The 20668-nt window shown below is 35.9% G+C and overlaps 1 protein-coding gene and 1 pseudogene across 1 annotated transcript in view; both read left to right on the top strand.

Annotated features, from left to right (window-relative positions):
- The window catches only part of ADAMTSL3 (ADAMTS like 3), a 386012-nt gene that overhangs the window by 61178 nt on the left and 304166 nt on the right, over nucleotides 1–20668 (top strand). The gene's annotated exons all lie outside the window — the stretch shown is intronic.
- LOC112437216 (U6 spliceosomal RNA) lies at nucleotides 753–848 on the top strand (annotated as a pseudogene).

The raw sequence follows: 20668 nt of genomic DNA, 5'->3' as shown, positions 1-20668 counted from the left end.
AACTATGAGGAAGTAATAGTCTCTTTTCCAAATACTGTTAGTCCAAAGGCTTGTTTGGAGAATCAGACTGTTCTTTGTTTTGGACCCTGGCTGCTTGCTTCCAATTCTCAACTCTTTCCACGTGGCAGACCACCAACAAGGAATGGTATTCCTAGTCCATTTGGATGAATCCTTCTCTTAATCCCTTCCCTCTGGGATTTAATGCTAACAGGGTTTTTAAAATTTACATTTCAAAATGATTGAGTAAATTTTTCTTTATAATTGGGAAAAGGCAAGATTTTTAACTAAGAATTTTGCTTTTGCGTTAGGTTTACACTGCATTAAGACATATATTTATCAAATAGAGCTATGATATATTGTAAATATACATTAAATAAAGCTATGCTCTATTTAAAAACCTAATTCTGAACACATGGTTCTCATGAAAAATTATAATACCTTGAGTGGAGACTGACATCTGAGCTGATAATAGCAGTAGTTTAAAGGAGTAGTCATTCATTCCATCAATCCCTCAACAAATGTTGATTGAATCTCTGTAATGTGGCATCATGCTGGGTGTATGATACTGTGATGTGAAATAGAATTGTATCCAAAGTAATTCCTGCAATTTCAATCTTGAAACTAGAGAAGAGGAGCTTTTTCTTTTTGAAGGCTAAGATTACAGTTGCCCTTTATTAAGCAACCTGCATGTATAAGAACTGTATGAGATATGCCATGTGCCTTATAATTACAGTTTACTCTTCTGCTCCTCTGTGTTTGCTTCAGCGGCACATATATTAAAATGAACAATACAGAGAAGATTAGCATGGCCTCTGTACAAGGATGATATGAAATTTGTGATGAGTTTTAAAAAAGACCAGTTAGTTGTAAGGGAAGGGAGAAAAGAAGGTGCGGGAGAAGCGACAGAAGCTAAGCTTCTCTGTATATACCTATCTTATGCATTTGGCTTTGGGATCATGCAAATATTTCATATATTTGTAAAGTAAAATTAGATTTTAAAAGAACAATCCCTAAGAATAAAAAATAAAATTATAAGAGCAAAAAAACCTATGATTCCCATTGGTGGTGGTAACCACATAGAGAAGAATTATTCTAATTGACTTTAATACACATGAATTTCACTGAAGGTCAGTATATCCAAGGATAAAAGAACTAAAAATGAGATTTAAAACTTTTTGCAGTGACGTTATTGTTGATGGTAGCATTGGACTTGCTGTTATGAGACTGCTGTGTGGGTGATGTGAGACAAAGCAAATGAACAATACAAATGTGATCATTTGGTTTTTTATTCTGGTAATCTTGAAAATCCGTATTCTTGATATGGGAAAAAGGAGACAGGGAAAAAAGATAGAAGAAATTAAGTGAAAACTCTATAGTCCTAGAATTGAATTGTAAGTATCTGTAAAAACTCCTGAGGTCTTTTATCTTAAACAAAACCAAACCAGGACATATTTTGCAGATCCCTTCACTGAAAAGGCATAATAACAATGAGCAAATGGCCAACTTAATAGCAGTGATCTAGTGCCCAGGTCATGGTCTCTCAACACCATATCCCATTTAAAAGGAACCAGGATTCCATGGCAAAATTACTTATTCTGGGTCTGGAGGTAAAACAATGCAAAATTAGCCTGGAACATTATGTAATTAACAGGTAGCAAGGAAGCTATCAAGACTACTAGAGTCTCATCAGAAGGACTCAGGAATCAGCTTGTCAACACTTTTATAAGCAGAAATTGGGACAATTTGAAGCCAGGCGCGGTGGCTCACACCTGCAATCCCAGAATTTTGAGATGCTGAGGCGGGCAGATCACTGAGGTCAGGAGTTTGAGACCAGCCTGGCCAACATGGTGAAACCTCATTTCTACTAAAAATACAAAAATTAGCCAGGCGTGGTGGTGCATGGCTATATAATCCCAGCTACACAAGAACTGCTTGAACCCGGGAGGCAGAGGTTGCCGCGAGCTGAGATCCTGCCACTGCATTCTAGCCTGGGTGACAGAGTGAGACTCCGTCTCAAAAAAAAAAAAAAAAAATTGGGACAAAATTTGAGCATCAGTAAAAGCAAAAACTGCAAAGGACTTAAGCATGTCAACTATGTTTATATCACTAAGTTAATAATAATACTAAAATGCATTAGTCACTGTTGGCGGGTGCTCAGGAATCAACTCATTACATTGAAAACAAATAGAAGGAAAAAACCCAAATATTCATTCTGCCTTTTCTATATGAGCGATATCACTGGATAACCAAACAGTAGATGAGGAGAATTTGTCTTTACAGAAATATTTCAGTCAATAAATAAAGAAGGGATGATAGAATGAGAATGTCATCATTTTGCAACCCTAATGAACTGATATATGCATTGAATATCAAAGCCAATAAAGTCGCAAAAAGGGAGACAGCCAAAGAGTGTACATCTCTTGATGGAAGAACCCAGTACTACCCATGCAGGATTCTTGCCTTCTATGGTGCTTCTCGACCTCCCGAAAATTGAGGCTCCAGATCTAACTACCTATTCATGAGAATTACAGTGTACAAGGAAACACATTAAACTAAATCATGGGTTTGCAACCACCAAAATCCAGACAGTGGGAAACTTTACAGGACAAAGAATTCAATTTCTTCAACAAATAAATTGCAAAGGAAAAAGAAAACTAGACACAGAACCAAAAAGATTAAGTGAGACTTAAAAGATGTATCCACCAACTGCAATGCATGGCCCTTATTTGAATCTTTATGTAAATGAACAAATAAACAGACAAAAAACCTACGACAACACTATTTATGACATTTATAAGAAAATTGGAAAATTACTATTTTGTTGTCAACTCCTAATTTCTAAGGCATGAAAATGGTATTGTGAATATGCTAAAAAGTATATTTTATGAATACACATAAAAATATTTACTGATTAAATGATGTTTTGTATAATGGGAGTGGGTGAGTAGTAGAATAAGATTGGACTTGGGTTGCTGATTGTGGGGCTGGGCTATGGGTACTTGGGGTTCATTAGACTTTTCTGTCTACCTTTATGTATGTTTGAAATCTTGCATAGTAAAAGGTAAAAGATAAAAGTAACAACAACAAAACAGCATCAACAAAACAAAAATGAAACTCAACTTTGCTGTGAATTGGATAGTGTCATTCCATATTATTAATAAGGAAGTTGTGGCTTGGAGGAGTTAACAGCCTCACCAGGACACAATCAGTCAATGGCAAAGCCAATTTCATACCTAGGTCTTTTTCAAGAGAAAAAATATTTGGCCTGGTGAGGTGGCTCATACCTGTAATCCCAGTACTTTGGGAGGCCGAGGCGGGCAGATCACTTGAGGCTAGGAGCTTGAGACCAGCCTGACCAACATGGCAAAACCCCATCTCTACTAAAAATACAAAAATTGCTGGGCGTGGTGGCTTATGCCTGTAATCCCAGCTACTCAGGAGGCTGAGGCAGGAGAATCACTTGAGTCTGGGAGGCAGAGGTTGCAGTGAGCAGAAATCATACCACTGCACTCCAGCCTGGGTATCAGAGAGAGACTCTGTCTCATTTTAAAAAATAAATAAATAAAGAGAGAAAACATGTTCACTTTTTTGCCATACTACATTGCTTACCTAAAATTAAATAATGCAACTTCAAAAATATCAAATTCACTAGAAAAAATTAATTAGCAGAAAAGCATTTTACAATTAAACATTTCTTCCATAGATATTTCTTAAATGTTTGGTCCCTGACCTCATTGCCACATTAAAATAAGATATATAATCATATTCAATTAAGTTCAAACTTATGTGTGCAGTAATTTAAAGTTTAATTTATGAGTATTCCATGAGGCTTTGTAAAAGCATCCCCGTGATACTTCACACTTTCTGACACCAGAACATGTTTGAGAAGTATTGATTTAGCGGTTGGTGACAAAAGGTTTTTAGAATTTTCAGCACACACAAAGGTTAGAATGTGTCAGTGGGCATTACACTCTGAATAGCCATGTTAAGTACTAAACTATTTTAATGACAGAAAGTATGCCCTGCTGTTGGCAGTGAAACTGTGTTACCATTAGCATATTTTACAAGTTGAGTCTATTTTGTGTTCTAACTTGAAGCAGCTTTATTTCCTGCCCCATTACAGGATAGTGCTTTTATAATATAAAATAAATGTCCCCAATTCAACTCATTTTAAGACATGGATTTATAATGCCATGAACTTGGGGCAAACCTTTAAAATGTTTTAAAGCATATTTTTTCTTAGTTTTAAACCTTGAATTATTCCACTCATGGTTTTTATGTTAAAAAATATTTCATTAAACTTGCCAAATTTTATTGTAAAATACTTGAATAAGAAGTCTAAAAAATAAATGCACAAGACATTTTGTTCTTCCCCAGGTTCAGATGATGAGTATGGGAAATCTTTTTTCTGTGCAGCTTAGTTAGCAATTTTTTATGTTTTTATTTTTTGTTATATTTTATTTAGAAGCAGCATATATACTTTTTAAGTTAGCAAAATTGGCCCTACCTGGAATTGGAACAGTTTGGCAGAACTATAGGAAGTTACCCTGAAGTTCCATTTTCTCTGCCAGATGTGATTTTGCCATGACTTGATATCTGTCTGTTAGGCCTAACTCTTGCCACATGGCACAGGAAACCTTATTTTAAACAACCAGAGTTCATCAGCAATCTTATTAAATATCTGGCATGTCTTATCATTCATGAGCATTGATTAGTGTTGGACCTCACAGTCACATTGTCCCATCTGCACACAGGGAGAACTCTGACGCTTCAGACTCGGAAGCCTCTTAGTAAAGGATTTGGGTGAACAAAGTATCTTTCCTGGAGGGTCTCTGAGAGCCCCTTGTTTAACTCCTACTCAGTTATAATCCAATTCTACATAGATTAACATCTTTAAGGAAGTATAAGCAGTATATCACGGAGCCTAGTACATGTTCCGTAGTTTGAGAGAAGGGGACCTCCAATTCTCTAAACGCTCTTAGATGTTGCCTTCTTCTGAAGTAGATTTACAACAAGAAACCTAGGAAACACAAGACACTAGCATATTTATGTGTTTTGTTTGTTTGTTTGTTTGTTTTTGGGATGGAGTCTTGCCCTGTTGCCCAAGCTGGAGTGCAGTGGCTCGATCTTGGCTCACTGCAACCTCTGCCTCCTGGGTTCAAGCGATTCTCCTACTTCAGCCTCCTGAGTAGCTGGGACTACAGGTGTGCACCACCATGCCCAGCTTATTTTTTTATTTTTAGTAGAGATGGGGTTTCACCATGTTGGCCAGGCTGGTCTCGAACTCCTGACCTCATGATCCGTCTGCCTTGGCCTCTCAAAGTGCTGGGATTACAGGCATGAGCCACTGTACCTGGCCACAGATTTATGTTTTTAAGAGGACATTGCCTTTATGAAACTGCCTTAAACTCATGAGGCAGGACAGACTGAGATGAGCAAAGATGAAAAAAGATGAAAGGCATAATTTCCAAATGAAATCAAGAGGCAGGAGATGCTGGATTCAGCAGAGAATCAGATTAGTGAAAACAAATTCAGAAAAGTTCAGTTACAGAGGATAAGGACAGGGAAATAAAATCAACAAGGAGACTGTAGCTATGTTGGACAGATCTCAGACATCCAATGTAAGTACTCACAAAAGAGAGAAGACATCAAATGGAAGAGAGGAAATTCAGTCAGTGCTATAAGACAGCTTTGATTTACTAAAAGCTTTTGTGAAAAAAATTCAAAGCTATCATTAAATATGTGTCAGTTGTAAGATGTATTGCATTTTGATTTCAAAAAATGGAAAAAGATAGGAAAGAGCAAGTTAGAATTTAGGAAATGTAGAAACAGAAAAAATTATGATACAGAAATTATTATAGGCCATATCCTCTGAGCCTAAGTAATTCAAATAAACATTAAGTGAAGAGGTTTGAATCAAAACCTATAAACATTACAAATTTTAAAACACTCTTCTGAAGAAATTATTCATGCAAGAGGAAATGAAAAATATAATTACACATTATGTAGAAGAAAACAAAAACAAGAGTATTCATTTCAGAAATTATCATGTAACTACAGTCTATACTGAGAGGACCTCACATTCTTTCAAAAATGTAAACATTTAATATATTCAGTAAGTGATATTGGAACAGTTGGTTAATTTAGAAAAAGTTAATTTAAATTGTTAACATATGTAATAGTAAATTCCAGATGGATTGAAGAGTTAAATAAAAAATTTAACCATAAAAACATAAAAATACCATGAAAGTAAATACTTCTTAAATTTCTGATGGAGAAGCTTCAAATGAATGGAAAGTAAAATGTATTGATGGATTTAACTACATAGAAGGCTTAAAATGAATACTTGTCGAAAAACATTCAAATGAGAAGTTAAAGTAAGATAACATGTAATACAAATTTTGTAAAATACCATGTAAAAGACTTTTCAAATGGACAAAAAAGAGATAGTAGATGAATAGGTAAAGGAAAATACTTTACAGTTCTAATAGAAAAGCAAGTGACTGGTTAATAATCATATGGAAAGATTCAACTTTATTTCTAATCAATAAAATATAAACCCAAGCAATGACTAAAAAGCACTCCCCCACCTCCAGCAATTACTTTCAAAAAAAGAAGTTTGCAAACCCAGTGCTAGTGATGGTGATGGGCAGAGATCAAGTTTATATTGTGCTGTTGAATACTGCTAAGTGCAGTGCTTTTGATAAGCAGTTTTGCAACATGTATTAAGAACCTCAGAAATATCTTTAGTTTTTGACTCAGCAAATGTTGTTTCAGGGAATTTCCTGAGGGAATATTCTAAGTAAAAAGAATGCTTCCTGCAAAAATACATTGATATTATTATTTATAATACTTGACAACCAGAAACAATCTAAATGTTAAACCGTAAAGGAATGGCCAAGTAAATTATGGGATTTCTGAGATGGAATATTACTAATTTTTATTATGCTTATACTTTTGAAATAACAGGAAATGCTAACATGATATCCTTAAGTTAAAATATGAGGTCACAGAATCACATAGCAAATCTATAATTTTATTTATATGTGAACAGAAAGAGAAACCTCATGAAAAAGCAAAAATAACAGTGGTTATCACTGGGTAATGGAATTAAGAGTGTTTTAAATTTTCTTTTAAATGTATTCTCCACGCTTACTACAAATGAGCATACAATACTTTGATCATTAAAATATGATTAAAATATTCCTTCTAAATAGTGATGAAGAAGCACTTGGGAAGGGATTAACAATAGTTAATTAACAATTAAGATATTTTGAAGGTTGGTGGCAATTTTAATACAAAGAAAGGATTGGGGGAATGGACATCCAAGGCTCAATACTTGTTTAATAGTGTCCACTTTTTTCTACTCCTGGTTCTGATTTCCCTTCTTGTTTTTTTTTAATTTTTAAATTTTATTTATTCATTTATTTTTATTTTATTTTTTATTTTTTGAGACAGAGTCTCTGTTGCCAGGCTGGAGTGCAATGATGCAATCTCGGCTCACTGCAATCTCTGCCTCTCGGGTTCAAGTGATTGTCCCGTCTCAGCCTCCCGAGTAGCTGGGATTACAGGCACACACCACCACACACAGCTAATTTTTGTATTTTTAGTAGAGGCGGGGGTTTCACCATGTTGCCCAGGATGGTCTCGATCTCCTGACCTCTTGATCTGCCTGCCTCAGCCTCCCAAAGTGCTGGGGTTACAGGTGTGAGCCACCGCACCTGGCCTATTCATTTATTTTTAACATTTGTGGGTACCTAGTAAGTGTATATATTTATGGGGTATGTGAGATATTTTGAATCAGGCATGCAATACACAATAATCACATCAGGGTAAATGGGGTATCCGTCACCTCAGGCATTTATCCTTTCTTTGTGTTCGGTCAAATTATACTCTCAGTTATTTTAAAGTGTATAGTAAATTATTGTTGATTGTAGTCACCCTGTTGTGCTACCAGATACTAGATCTTATTCATTTTATCTAACTATATTTTTGTACCCATTAGCCATCCCCACTTCCCCCACCGCCACTATCCTTCCTAGCCACTGGTGACCCCCATTCTACTGTGTATCCCCATGAGTTCAAATGTTTTAATTTTTTTTAGTTTCCACAAATAACTGAGAACATGTGAAGTTTGTCTTTCTGTACCTGGTTTATTTCACTTAACATAATGACCTCCAGTTTCATCCATGTCATTGCAAATGACAGAATCTCGTTCTTTTTTTTTTTTTTTTTTTTTTTTTTTGAGACGGAGTCTCGCTCTGTTGCCCAGGCTGGAGTGCAGTGGCGCGATCTCGGCTCACTGCAGGCTCCGCCCCCCGGGGTATATGCCATTCTCCTGCCTCAGCCTCCCGAATAGCTGGGACTACAGGCGCCCGCCACGTCGCCCGGCTAATTTTTTGTATTTTTAGTAGAGACGGGGTTTCACCGTGTTAGCCAAGATGGTCTCGATCTCCTGACCTCGTGATCCGCCCGCCTCGGCCTCCCAAAGTGCTGGGATTACAGGCGTGAGCCACCGCGCCCGGCCTCTCGTTCTTTTTTTATGTCTGAAGAGTACTCCATTGTGTATATGCATCACATTTTTTTTTATCCATTCATCTGTTCATGGACCTTATGTTGCTTCCAATTCTTAGCAATTGTGAATAGTGCTGCAAAAAACATGGGAGGGCAGATATCTCTTTGATATACTGATTTCCTTTCTTTTGGGTATATGCCTAGGAGTGGGATTGCTGGAACATGATAGTTCTATTTTTAGTTTTTTGAGGAACCTCCATACTGTTCTCCATAGTGGTTGTGCTAATTTACATTCCCACCAACAGTGTATGAGGGTTCCTCTTTCTCTACATTCTTGCCATCATTCATTATTGCTTGTCATTTGGATAAAAGTCATTTTAACTGGAGTGAGATGATATCTCATTGTAGTTTTGATTTACATTTCTCTGAAGATCAATAATGCTGAGTACTTTTTCATATGCCTATTTGGATTCAAGCGATCCTCTCATCTCAGCCTCTTGAGTAGGTGGGACCACAGGCTTTTTAACTTGATGTGATCCCACTTGTCTTCTTTTGCTTTGGTTGCCTGCACTTGTCGGGTATTACTCAAGAAATCTTTGCCCAGTCCAATGTCCTGGAGAATTTCCCCAATGTTTTCTTTGAGTAGTTTCATAGTTTGAGGTCTTAGACTTAAGAATTTAATCCATTTTGATTTGATTTTTGTGTATGGCAAGAGATGGGTATCTAGTTTTATTCTTCTGCATATGGACATCCAATATTCCCAGCATCATTTGTTGAAGAGACTCTCCTTTCCCCAGTGTACGTTCTTGGCACCTTTGTTGAAAATGAGTTCACTGTAGAAGTATGCGTTTATATCTGGGTTCTCTCTTCCTTTGGTCTATATGTCTGTTTTTTATGGCAGTACCATGATGTTTTGGTTACTACGGCTCTGTAGTATAATTTGAAGTCAGGTAATGTGATTCCTCCAGTTTTCTTATTTTTGGTCAGGATAGCTTTGGCTATTCTGGGTCTTTTGTGGTTCCACATAAATTTTAGTATTATTTTTTCTCTTTCTGTGAAGAATGTCATTGATATTTTGATATGGATTGCATTTAATCTGTAGATGACTTTTGGTATTATGGACATTTTAACGATATTGATTCTTCCAACCCATGAATATGGAATATCTTTTCATTTTTTTGGTGTGTCCTCTTCAATTTCTTGCATCAATGTTTCGTCGTTTTCATTGTAGAAATCTTTCATTTCTTTGGTTAAGTTTATTTCTAGGTATTTTATTTTATTTGTAGGCATTGTGAATGGGACTGCTTTCTTGATTTCTTTTTCAGATAGTTTGCTATTGGCATATGGAAATGCTACTGATTTTTGTATGCTGACTTTGTGTCCTGCAACTTTACTGGATTTGTCAGTTCTAATAGTTTTTTTGTGTGGTATCTTTAGTTTTTTCCAAACATAAGATCATATCATCTGAAAACATGGATAGTTTTACTTCTTCCTTTCCAATTTGGATGCCCTTTATTTATTTCTCTGTCTGATTGCTCTAGCTAGTAATTCCAGTACTACATTGAATGACAGTGGTGAAACTGAGCATCCTTGTCTTGTTGCTGATCTTAGAGGAAAGGCTTGCAATTTTCCCTTATGCAGTATGATACCAGCTGTGGGTCTGTTATATATGGCTTTCATTATGTTGATGTATGTTCCTTCTCTATCTAGCTTTTTGAGTTTTATTTTTATCATGAAGGAATGTTGAATTTTATTAAATGCTTTTCCAGCATCAATTGAAATGATCATATGGTTTTTGTCCTTCATTCTGTTGATATGATGTATCACATTGATTTGCATATGTTAAACCATCCTTGCATCCCTGGGATAAATCCTACTATGTCATGATGAATAATCTTTCTAATTTATTGTTGATTTCAGTTTGCTAGTATTTCGTTGAGGATTTTTGCATCAGTGTTAATCAGGGGTATTGGCCTGTAGTTTTCTTTTTTCTTTTTTTTTTGATGTGTCTTTGGTTTTAGTATCAGGGTAATACTGGCCTCAGAGAATGAGTCTGGAAGTATCCTCTCCTCGATTTTTGAGAATAGTTTGAGTAGGGTTAGTATTAGTTCTTGTTTAAATGTTTGGTAGAATTCAGTAGTGAAGCCATTGGGTCTTGGGCTTTTCCTTGTTAGGAGCCTTTTAATTATGGCTTCAATCACATTACTTGTTATTGGTCTGTTCAGGTCTTGAATTTCTTCCTGGTTCAATCTTGGTAGGTTGTATGTGTCTAGGAATTTATCCATTTTTTTTTCTAGATTTTTCAATGTATTGGCATATAGTTGCTCGTAATAGCCACTCATTATCCTTCAAATTTCTTTGGTGTCTCTTATAATGTCTCCTTTTTCATCTCTGATTTCATTTGAGTCTTTTCTTTTTTCTTCTTAGTCTGGCTAAGGGTTTGTTGATTTTGTTTATCTTTTCAAAAATCAACTTTTTGTTTCATTGATTTTTTTTGTATTTTTTGTGTTAATTTCATTTATTTGTGCTCTGATGTTTATTATTCCATTTCTTCTGCTAATTTTGGGTTTTGTTTTCTGTTGTTTTTCTAGTTCTTTAAGATGCATCATTAGGTTGTTTATTTACAACTTTTCCAGTTTTTGTTTTGGTGTTTATTGCTATAAATTTCTTAGTACTACTTTCGCTGTATTACATCAGTTTTGGTATTTTGTGTTTCCATTTTCATTTTTAATTTCCTTCTTAATTTCTTCATTGACCCACTGGTCATTCAGAAGCATATTGTTTAATTTCCATGTGTTTGCATAGTTTCCAAAATTCCTCTTGTTATTGATTTCTAGTTCCATTCCATTGTGGTCAGAGAAGATACTTGATATGATTTCAATTTAAATTTTTTTTAAAGACTTGTTTTTGGCCTAACATGTGGTCTATCCTTGAGAACGAGCCATGTGTTGAGGAGAAGAAAGTGTATTCTGCAGCCATTGGATGAAATGTTCTGTAAATATCTATTAGGTTCATTTGGTCTATAGTGCAGATTAAGTCCAGTGTTTCTTTGCTTATTTTCTTGTGGATGATCTATCCAATGCTGGAAGTGGGGTGCTGAAGTCTCCAGCTATTATTGTATTGGAATCTATGTCTCTCTTTAGCTGTAATACTATTTGCTTTATTTATCTGTGTGATCCAGTGTTGGGTGCATACATATTTATAATTGTTATATCCTCTTGGTGTTTTGACCTCTTTATCATTATATAATGACTTTCTTTGTCTCTTTTTTATAGGTTTTGTCTTGAAATATATTTTGTTTACGTACAGATACCCCTGCTCTTTCTTGGTTTCCATTGACATGGAATATCTTTTTTCATCCCTTTTTTTCAGTCTATGTGTGTCTTTATAGGTGAAGTGTGTTTTTGTAGGCAACACATCATTGAGTCTTTTTTTTATTCATTTAGCCACTCTATATGTCTTTTGATTGGAGAGTTTAGTCCATTTACATTCAATGTTATTATTTGTAAGTATGGACTTTTGCCATTTTGTTATTTGTTTTCTGGTCTTCTCCTCGTTCCCCCAACCCCCTTCCTATTTTCTTTTTAGTGAGGGTGATTTTCTCTGGTGGTATAATTTCTTGTTTTTAATTTTTATATATCTGTTGTATGCTTTTTGATTTGAGGTTACCATGAGGCTTACAAATACTATCTGGTAACCCATTATTTTAAACTGATGACAACTTAACACTGATTGCATAAACAAACTGACAAGCAAAGAGAAAACCAATATAAATTCTACACTTAAACTACATCCTCCTGCTTTTAAACTTTTTGTTTCTATTTACATCTTATTATACTGTCTATGTCCTGAAAAGTTGTAGTTATTATTTTTGATAGGTTCATCTTTTAATCTTTCTACTCAAGATTTGAGTAGTTTATGTGCCACAATTACAGTGTTATAATATTCTGTGTTTTTCTGTGTAGCTACTATTACTGGTGAGTTTTGTACCTTCAGATGATTTCTTATTTCTCATTAAAGTCTTTTTCTTTCAGGTTAAAGAATGCCCTTTAGCGTTTCTTGCAGAGAAAGTCTGGTGTTGATGAAATCTCTCAGTTTTTGTTTGTCTGGGAAAGTCCTTATTTCTCCTTCATGTTTAAAGGGTGTTTTTGCTGGATATACTATTCTAGGATAAAGGGTTTTTTTTCTCTTTCAGCAGTTTACATATGTCATGTTACTCTCTCCTGGCCTGTAAATTTTCCACTGAGGAGGCTGCTGCCAGATATATTGGGGCTCCATTGTATGCTGTTTCTTTCTCTTGCTGCCTTTAGGATCCTTTCTTTATTCTTAACCCTTGGGAGTTTGATTATTAAATGCTTTGTGGTAGTCTTCTTTGAGTTAAATCTGCTTGGTGTTCTATAAGCTTCTTGTACTTGAATATTGGTATTTTTTCTGTAGGTTTGGGAAATTCTCTGTTATTATCCTTTTGAGTAAAATTCCTACCCCAATCTTTCTCTCTACCTTCTCTTTAACACCAATAACTCTTAGATGTCCCCTGTTGAGGCTGTTTTTTGATCCCATAGGCATATGTTGTTATTTTTTATTTTTTTTCTTTGTCTTCTCTGTGTATTTTCAAATAGCCTGTCTTCAAGCTCACTAATTCTTTCCTCTGCTTGATCATTTCTGCTGTTAAGGGATTCTGATGCATTCTTCTATTTGTCTATTGCATTTTTCAGCTCCAGAACTTCTGCTTGATTATTTTAAAATATGTCAATCTCTTTGTTAGTTTTATCTGATAGAATTCTGAATTCCTTCTCTGTGTTATTTTGGATTTCATTGAGCTTCTCAAAACAGCTATTTTGAATTCTCTGTTTGAAAGGTCATATATCTCTTTCACTCCAGAATTGGTCACTGGTGCCTTATATACTTTGTTTGGTAAGGTCATGTTTTCCTGGATGGTCTTGATGCTTGTGGATGTTTGTCAGTATCTGGGCATTGAAGAGTTGGATATTTATTGTCGTCTTCTCAGTTTGGGCTTGTTTGTACCCATCCTTATTGGGAAGGCTTTCTAAGTATTTGATGGGACTTGGGTATTGTGATCTAAGTCTTTGGTTACTGCAGCCATACTTGCTTTAATGGGCACCCCAAGCCCAATAACCCTGTGGCTCTAGCAGACTTGTAGAAGTACCACCTTGGCAAAATCCACTGGGTATAAAAACCATACCTCTATGGATCTCAGTTTGAAAAAGACCACTCAGCGTGATGATTCAGGGACAGAATTGTCAGAGAACAGGCAACGAAATGGAGTGCTATCTGACCTGAAGGGCCTATTTTTATCTTTAAGAGATGGATAACATCTAAAAACTGAAATTAAAAACCTGATGCTTAAGAAGAAACATGGAACATTATGGAAGGCACTGGATCACTCAAGAATATTGATTGCCCAGAGAAGGTGCTGGTGGATGAGGCCAGGGGAACTGACTTCCTACGGCACACCAAACCAATGGATTTTACAGGTGGAGGAACTACAGGAATAAACTCTGCAGATCTGAATCTGAAACAAAATTCCAAACCTGGGATGGTGAACCAGTAAGGGCTAAAGCTAGAGGATCCTCCTCAGAGTGGTGCTCAGGTTGCTCTGCATGGAAAGAGGTAAAAAAGGGAGGTCAGATGCTGGAATGGAGAATAGTGTAAAAGAAGCCAAGCACAGTTTCATACCAAAGCAAAACCAGCCTCAAGAACCCAAAAAGTATAATGGTTAGGACCATTTAGAATCATAATTTTTTTTTTGCTATTGAGTTGTGTGAATTTCTTATATATTTTGGATATTAATCCTTTCTCAGATATATGATTTGCAAATATTTTGTCCTAATATGTAGGTTGCCTTTTCATTCTGTTGATTGTTTTCTTTGCCATGCAGAAGCTTTTTAGTTTAATGCAGTCTTACTTATTTTCACTTTTGTTGCCTGAGGTTTTGGTGTCATATTTGAAAAATTCTTGCCAAGGCTAATATCAAAAAGCTTTCCCATCTGTTTTCTTCTAAGAGTTTTATGGTGGTTTTAGGTCTTACATTTAAGTCTTCAAGGCATTTTGAGTTGATTTTTGGGTATGGTGTAAGATAAGGGTTCAATTTCATTCTTTCAAATATGGCTTTTCAGTTTTCCAGACACTATTTATTGAAGAGACTATCCTTTTCCCGTTGTATATTCTTGGCCCCCTTGTTGAAAATTAGTTGACCATATATGTGTGGGTTTATTTATGGACTCACTCTTTGGTTTCATTGGTTTATGTGTTTGTTTTTATGCCGGTACCATACTGTTTTGATTACTATATCTTTGTAATACAGTTTGAAATCAGGAAGTATAGTAGGAAGTGTGATGCTTCCAACTAACTGGATTAAAAAATGGGCAAATGACATTTCTCAAAAGAAGACATGCAAGTGGCCAACAGGTATATAAAAAGGTGCTCAGAATCACTAATCATCAGGAAAATTCAAATAAAAACCACAATGACAAAACATCTCATATCTATTAGGATGTCTGTTATCAAATAGACAAGAGATAATAAGTGTTGGTGAGAGTGTGAAGAAAAGGAACTCTTATATGCTGTTGGTGGGAATGTAAATTAGTGCAGCTATTTTAGAAAACAGTATGGAGGTTCTTCAAAAGTTTAAAAATAGAATTACCATATAATCTAGCACTCATGATTCTAGGTATGTATCCAAAGGAAATAAAGTCATTGTCTTGAAGAGATATCTGCACTCCCGTGTTCATTGCAGTGTTATACTCAATAGCCAAGATATGGCAATAACTTAAGTGTCCATTGATAGATGAATGGATAAAGAAAATGTGATATACATACATATATATAACTATATTATTCTTTATGAATTATTATGAATATTATTCAGCCTTAAAAAAGAAGGAAATCCTGCCTTTTGCAACAACATGAATGGACCTGGAGAACATTATGCTAAGTGGAATAAGCCAGACACAGAAATAAAAATACTGCATGATCTCACTTATACATGAAATCTAAAGATTATATAGCAACAGAGAGTAGAACTATGGTTACCAGGGCCTGGAATGGAGAGGAGATGTTGGTTAAAGGGTACAAGTTGCAGTTATGTAGGATAAGTGACTATAGTTAATAATGCTGTATCATATACTGGAAATTTGCTATGAGAGTAAATTTCACCACACATACACAAAAGTAACCATGTGAGGAGATGGATATGTTAATTTGCTTGACTATAGTAATCATTTCACTATGTATATGTATATCAAAACATGTTGTACCTCTTACATATGTACAGCTTTTACTAAAAGAGAATCACAACAAACCCATTGCTTTGATAGTAATTGGTGTTCCCAAAAATGATTCTGAGTACTCAGAAGGGGTTAAATTATTTTCTAGGTACCTTATTTCCAGACTGTAATGTGTGTTTTCCATTTAAAAAGTTAAGCTAAAAATAATACACTAAAGGGCATTCTTTATTACCTAGAAAATAACTAAGTGTCCTAATTCTGTCAGATAAGTGAGTCGACACTGTATATTTATCTGCCTAACAGATGCTTCCTTTGTCAGTTCAAAACATACACGAGTAAAAGTGGGATTTAAAGGAACAGCTTGGAATGAATGGTATTTCTTAAAATTTTGATTTTCCCAGAAAATTCAATTCTGGTCAAATAATGATGGGCAATAATATATACCAGGGCTATTGATTTGACATTTATTAATGAATTTGGATTACAAGAAATACTCTAGAAATCTATTAGAAACTATATAAACAATATTTGGCTCTGTCTTAACTAGTTGATTACATTCCATAAAACCATTATTTTTATTCTGTTAACATTTCATGGAAATGGAATTTATTGAATTTGCCTCATTTGTGCTAGATTATCTTTCTACCTCATACACAGAGTTGAATTTTCATCAGAAAGTCACACATACCTGTTTATCTTTTTTTTGTGTTAAAGGGGTATGTTTCTTTAGAAACCACCAGCTTAGGATATGGTGTCATTCCGAATGTGATTCCTGTCAGACTACAGTGAGCACAGGTAATGGATATTGTCATAAATGACATTTGGTTCATTAGAATCTGTCAAAATGGGCTCGGTAAATTATGGCTGTTGGAAAGAGCACAATACTGCATTGTATTGGGGAAACACACTTGTAAGGAATTCCTGAGCTGGTATTTATTACAACCTGCCACATCATTTCCATTTTCTGCGTTTCATTAAATTTACCGTCTGGGTGTAATCACAAGAGTGAAATGGAAAATGTAATGTAAAATATCTCCTTAAACCCTCCTAAACAAAAATGAACTGAATCATCCATTCAATCAAGACAAGTTGAACACCTACTATACACCAACCCTCTGCAATAAAGTGAGGAACAAGACAGTTTCTGTTTTCAACTAGGCCAGAGCCCAGCAGGGGAAATGAATGGACAAAACTAATCCTAATGTGATACTATCGTAGAGGTGTTGACAGAGACTATAGAAGTGGAGAGGAAGGTTCTCTTCCTGGGGGTGAGAGACTTAGTCATGGGTGTCTACAAATTAGGTACTGACCCTGTCGGGTAGAGACTGTGAGTCACAGCTTCTAAATGTGATTGGAATTCTGGGGCTGGTGCTAAGTTAATTGTCCCTTGGCATTTTTGTGGGCTGTGTGCATTACATGGGTGGAATTTAATGTCATTTTAACCCACCAGAGAAAGTTTGTGGGTCTAGAGGTATGGAAAACAACTCGCTCTGTAATATGCTGCATTTTAGTGCAAATCTTTCAAATGATCACACCGTACTTGCTAATCTTTGAAGGAAGCTCTCTCATTGTCTGAAGAAAATGGTGCTGATTAAATTTACAGGGAAATGACTTTATTTAAAAATCTCCTCTAGTTTGTTGACAGCACTCATGTTTCATAAAATAGGGGACATGATCCTGAATTTCTTATGAATAAAAAATTATTAATTTTGACATCTACTTTGAATGCCTTAGATAATTTATTTGGCTTAGTGCCCAGTAAAAGCATGGAAGTGACTTGGACATCAACCACAAAATGGCCCAGGGACCCCTTCCCACTGGATAGACATCTGGAGTGGTGTATAAGGAATAGACAATGCAGGTGGACATTTAATTAAAGATTGGTATTCAGACAGGAGGGAAGCGTGGTGAGTCTCTCAGCGTAAAAGGAATAGTGAGTCTCTGAGACAAAAGTTATTTTTTGTGTTTTATAATGATGCTTTGCAGCTTGAAACATTTTAGCTATAAAATATAGACTATGAACTCATAATGGCATTAAGTCCAGATAGTAATTTTTATGGCAACAATTTATGATGTATTTTTGTGGGTTTTTTAAAGGGGAAAAGTCTTTAACATTTAACATTTTGCAATTTAAAAAATCCCTCTCTTGAGCCTTCAGAACCAGAGTGAACACAAAAATTGTAAGATTTTATTGAGTTACCTATTATGTGAATCTGGATTTGTAGACATTATTTTGATAGTTAATGACACTGGCAAGAATCATGATCTAAAACAAAAACATGTTAACTTTTTTGTTTTAAATTTTCATCCACGAGTTGTCACTGTGTTGCTATTGGCGTTACCAGGACACAGCTAGGAAAGCCAGGGTTGGAAGTGCAGGTTCCCTGTGTTTGCAGATGTTCATGTAGGAGTTCCTTGACCAAATAGCTGTAGCTTATTCAGCATCCCAGCACTTGTGTGCCTGCTTTGTGATGAGCTGCCCTGCTCACTCACACCTGCTGGTTCAGGTATGGGTGTAGCCATTTCTGGGAGGGTTGATGCTCAGCAAATAGTCTTAAAGGCACAAAGGAATTAGAACATTTCTCTCCAAACCATAAACCGTCGTGGAGCCTAAGGAGACTGAATTTCCTTTTTAGACCCCAGAGGACCTTATGCCCAGACTGCCCCCAGGGGTCACTCTCAACTTGGGAATGATTTTTGCAGATGGTGGAAGCATATATTCTCTGGATTCTCCTCTGGTAGTGGGGAGGGCTAGTGGGGAGGGCTGGGGTTCTCATGTTTGATATGGCATCTTGAGATGGTCATCCAGCCTCTCTTTGAACACCGACAGAAAGAAGGGAACCCGAACCTCCAATACTAGTTTTCAGATATGATTATACTATTGTCTGAGCGCCACCTGTAGTTATAATAGTTCATCTAATGGATAGTAAAACTCTATCAGGCAGCCTCACTATGCAAATCTTATAGAATAAGAGTATTTTTAAAAATTAAATCTACTATTAAACAAAGCAGTCTATCAGAAGAAAGAAAATTTAACCAGAAATAAAATAAACCAGAAGTAGGTGACAAAGAGAAGAATAAAGGTATCTGATAAAGCCAGGAATAAGACTAAAATAAAAATACACACCATAGAGCTCTCCATACTTACTACAGGGGCACAGATTTGATCTGAGCTTTCTAGCAGCCAACTGGGAGAGAGAAACACAATCAGTTGCAGAAGTCACAGATTCGTAAGATAATAAACTAACAGTGTTTCTCAGGAGCAACACAACTGTTCCTTATTTTAACAAGGAAAAAGTTACTGATTTCAGTAAGAAAGTAGCCTTAGCCCACAAAGATGAGGAACTTGACTTTGAAAAGGAAATATTTCAATGTTGGGTCTCTTTAATCTTCTTTCCAGAGTCATAGCCTGAATAATTATTTTCCAGAAGCTTCTCCCATGAAGAATTTCCTTTTAAGTATTTATAAGGTCATCTTGGGGGATCAGTGGGTGATTTTTAATACACTAAAGCGTACAATTTTTTTGCTTGTTTTGGTAATCTCACTAACTTCAAGGTTTTTTTTTTGTTTGTTTTGGTTTTTGTTTTTGCCACTGAGCAATTTTTGTCAAGTCAGCTACCATCAGGATCAAACACTTAGTACAGTAAATTGGATTTGGATATCCATTAACTGCTGGTGACAAAAGAGGAAGCCCCACGTTTAACACACGTAAAATAAAATTTTAAGGAGTTTCTGGCTAGAAAGAGGCTACCAATAAAGTCTGAAAATGCCCCAGTCTCTGCTACTTGAATCTAATTACATGACAGAAGAGATTTGGGAAAGATAAGCCTGCAGTGAAAACAAGGGAGAAATAATCCTGTTTGCTCTGCAGTAACCATTCTAAGGACAGGAGAAAAAAAAAGAAGTTGACTAAACTTATTATACTCAATATTGCCAAGATACCAATTAGCAACATAAGCACAAATTTTCCTCAGATTCATCCAACATACCACCCTGTGTAATAAGCTAGTGTTCATAAACAGGGGAAAGTGGTTCTTTTATTCCTCAGCAGTCCTGGTGGGATTACACTGGATTTTTCTGTTAATTCTGGCCTTTAGCCCCTTTCCAATATTAACTGTGCCATGGAGTATAGAATATTCAATGATTAAATTATTATAATTTAAAAATTAGACCATGTCAAAGAAAATAAAATATTAGGCATTTTTAAGAATTTAAGACAAGACACGGACTTTGGATCAAGATGACAGCTAATAATTTTGCATCTACTTCATTGCATGTGGCAAATCTCATGAAATGACCTCAAAGTTGTATAAAGAACAATATCTCTGTGATAGCCCTGGAAAAGAAGACAAAGTTGTACCAACAAACTAAAAAATCTGGGAAATTCTTAATGGTTAAAAAGTGGGCAGTTTATATACATGGATAAATAGGATTATAGGAAACTAGCCCAGAATACATTCAGGAGGAATTCTGTGGTGGAAGCCATTCTGAGAAGTCCCAAGGACTGAATCAGCAATTAAAAAGGAGGTGAGAGGAGAGAAATTGGCATGTGGCCCTGTTGGAGCTGAGCAGTGCATGACAATTGTATTCTTTCCTAGGTAGGTAGTGGGTAAGTGGAACACAAGGGCCAGAGAATAATTCATGCTGTAGGTAGCCAGAGACCTCTAGGAGAGATGGGAAGCCCCCAATCTAGAAGATACATTACCAACATATTCTACCAGACCATAGTCCTCCCACTTCTCCACGACCACCACAGGCTATAGTAAACAGTTTTGTCAAACAAACGGATACTTAAGTACAAAGAGAAGAAGACAACCAAGACACAATACCCACCCTGGAAGAGGAGGACCAAACACAACAGAAGAGTTAACACCCAGAGAAACAGAGCTGCCAAAGGAAACAGAAGA

The sequence above is a fragment of the Pan paniscus genome, chromosome 16, assembly GCF_029289425.2.
Source record: "Pan paniscus chromosome 16, NHGRI_mPanPan1-v2.0_pri, whole genome shotgun sequence".
Classification (NCBI taxonomy): domain Eukaryota; kingdom Metazoa; phylum Chordata; class Mammalia; order Primates; family Hominidae; genus Pan; species Pan paniscus.
Note: the sequence above shows the minus strand (reverse complement) of the source record. Positions and strands in the feature narration are given on the sequence as shown.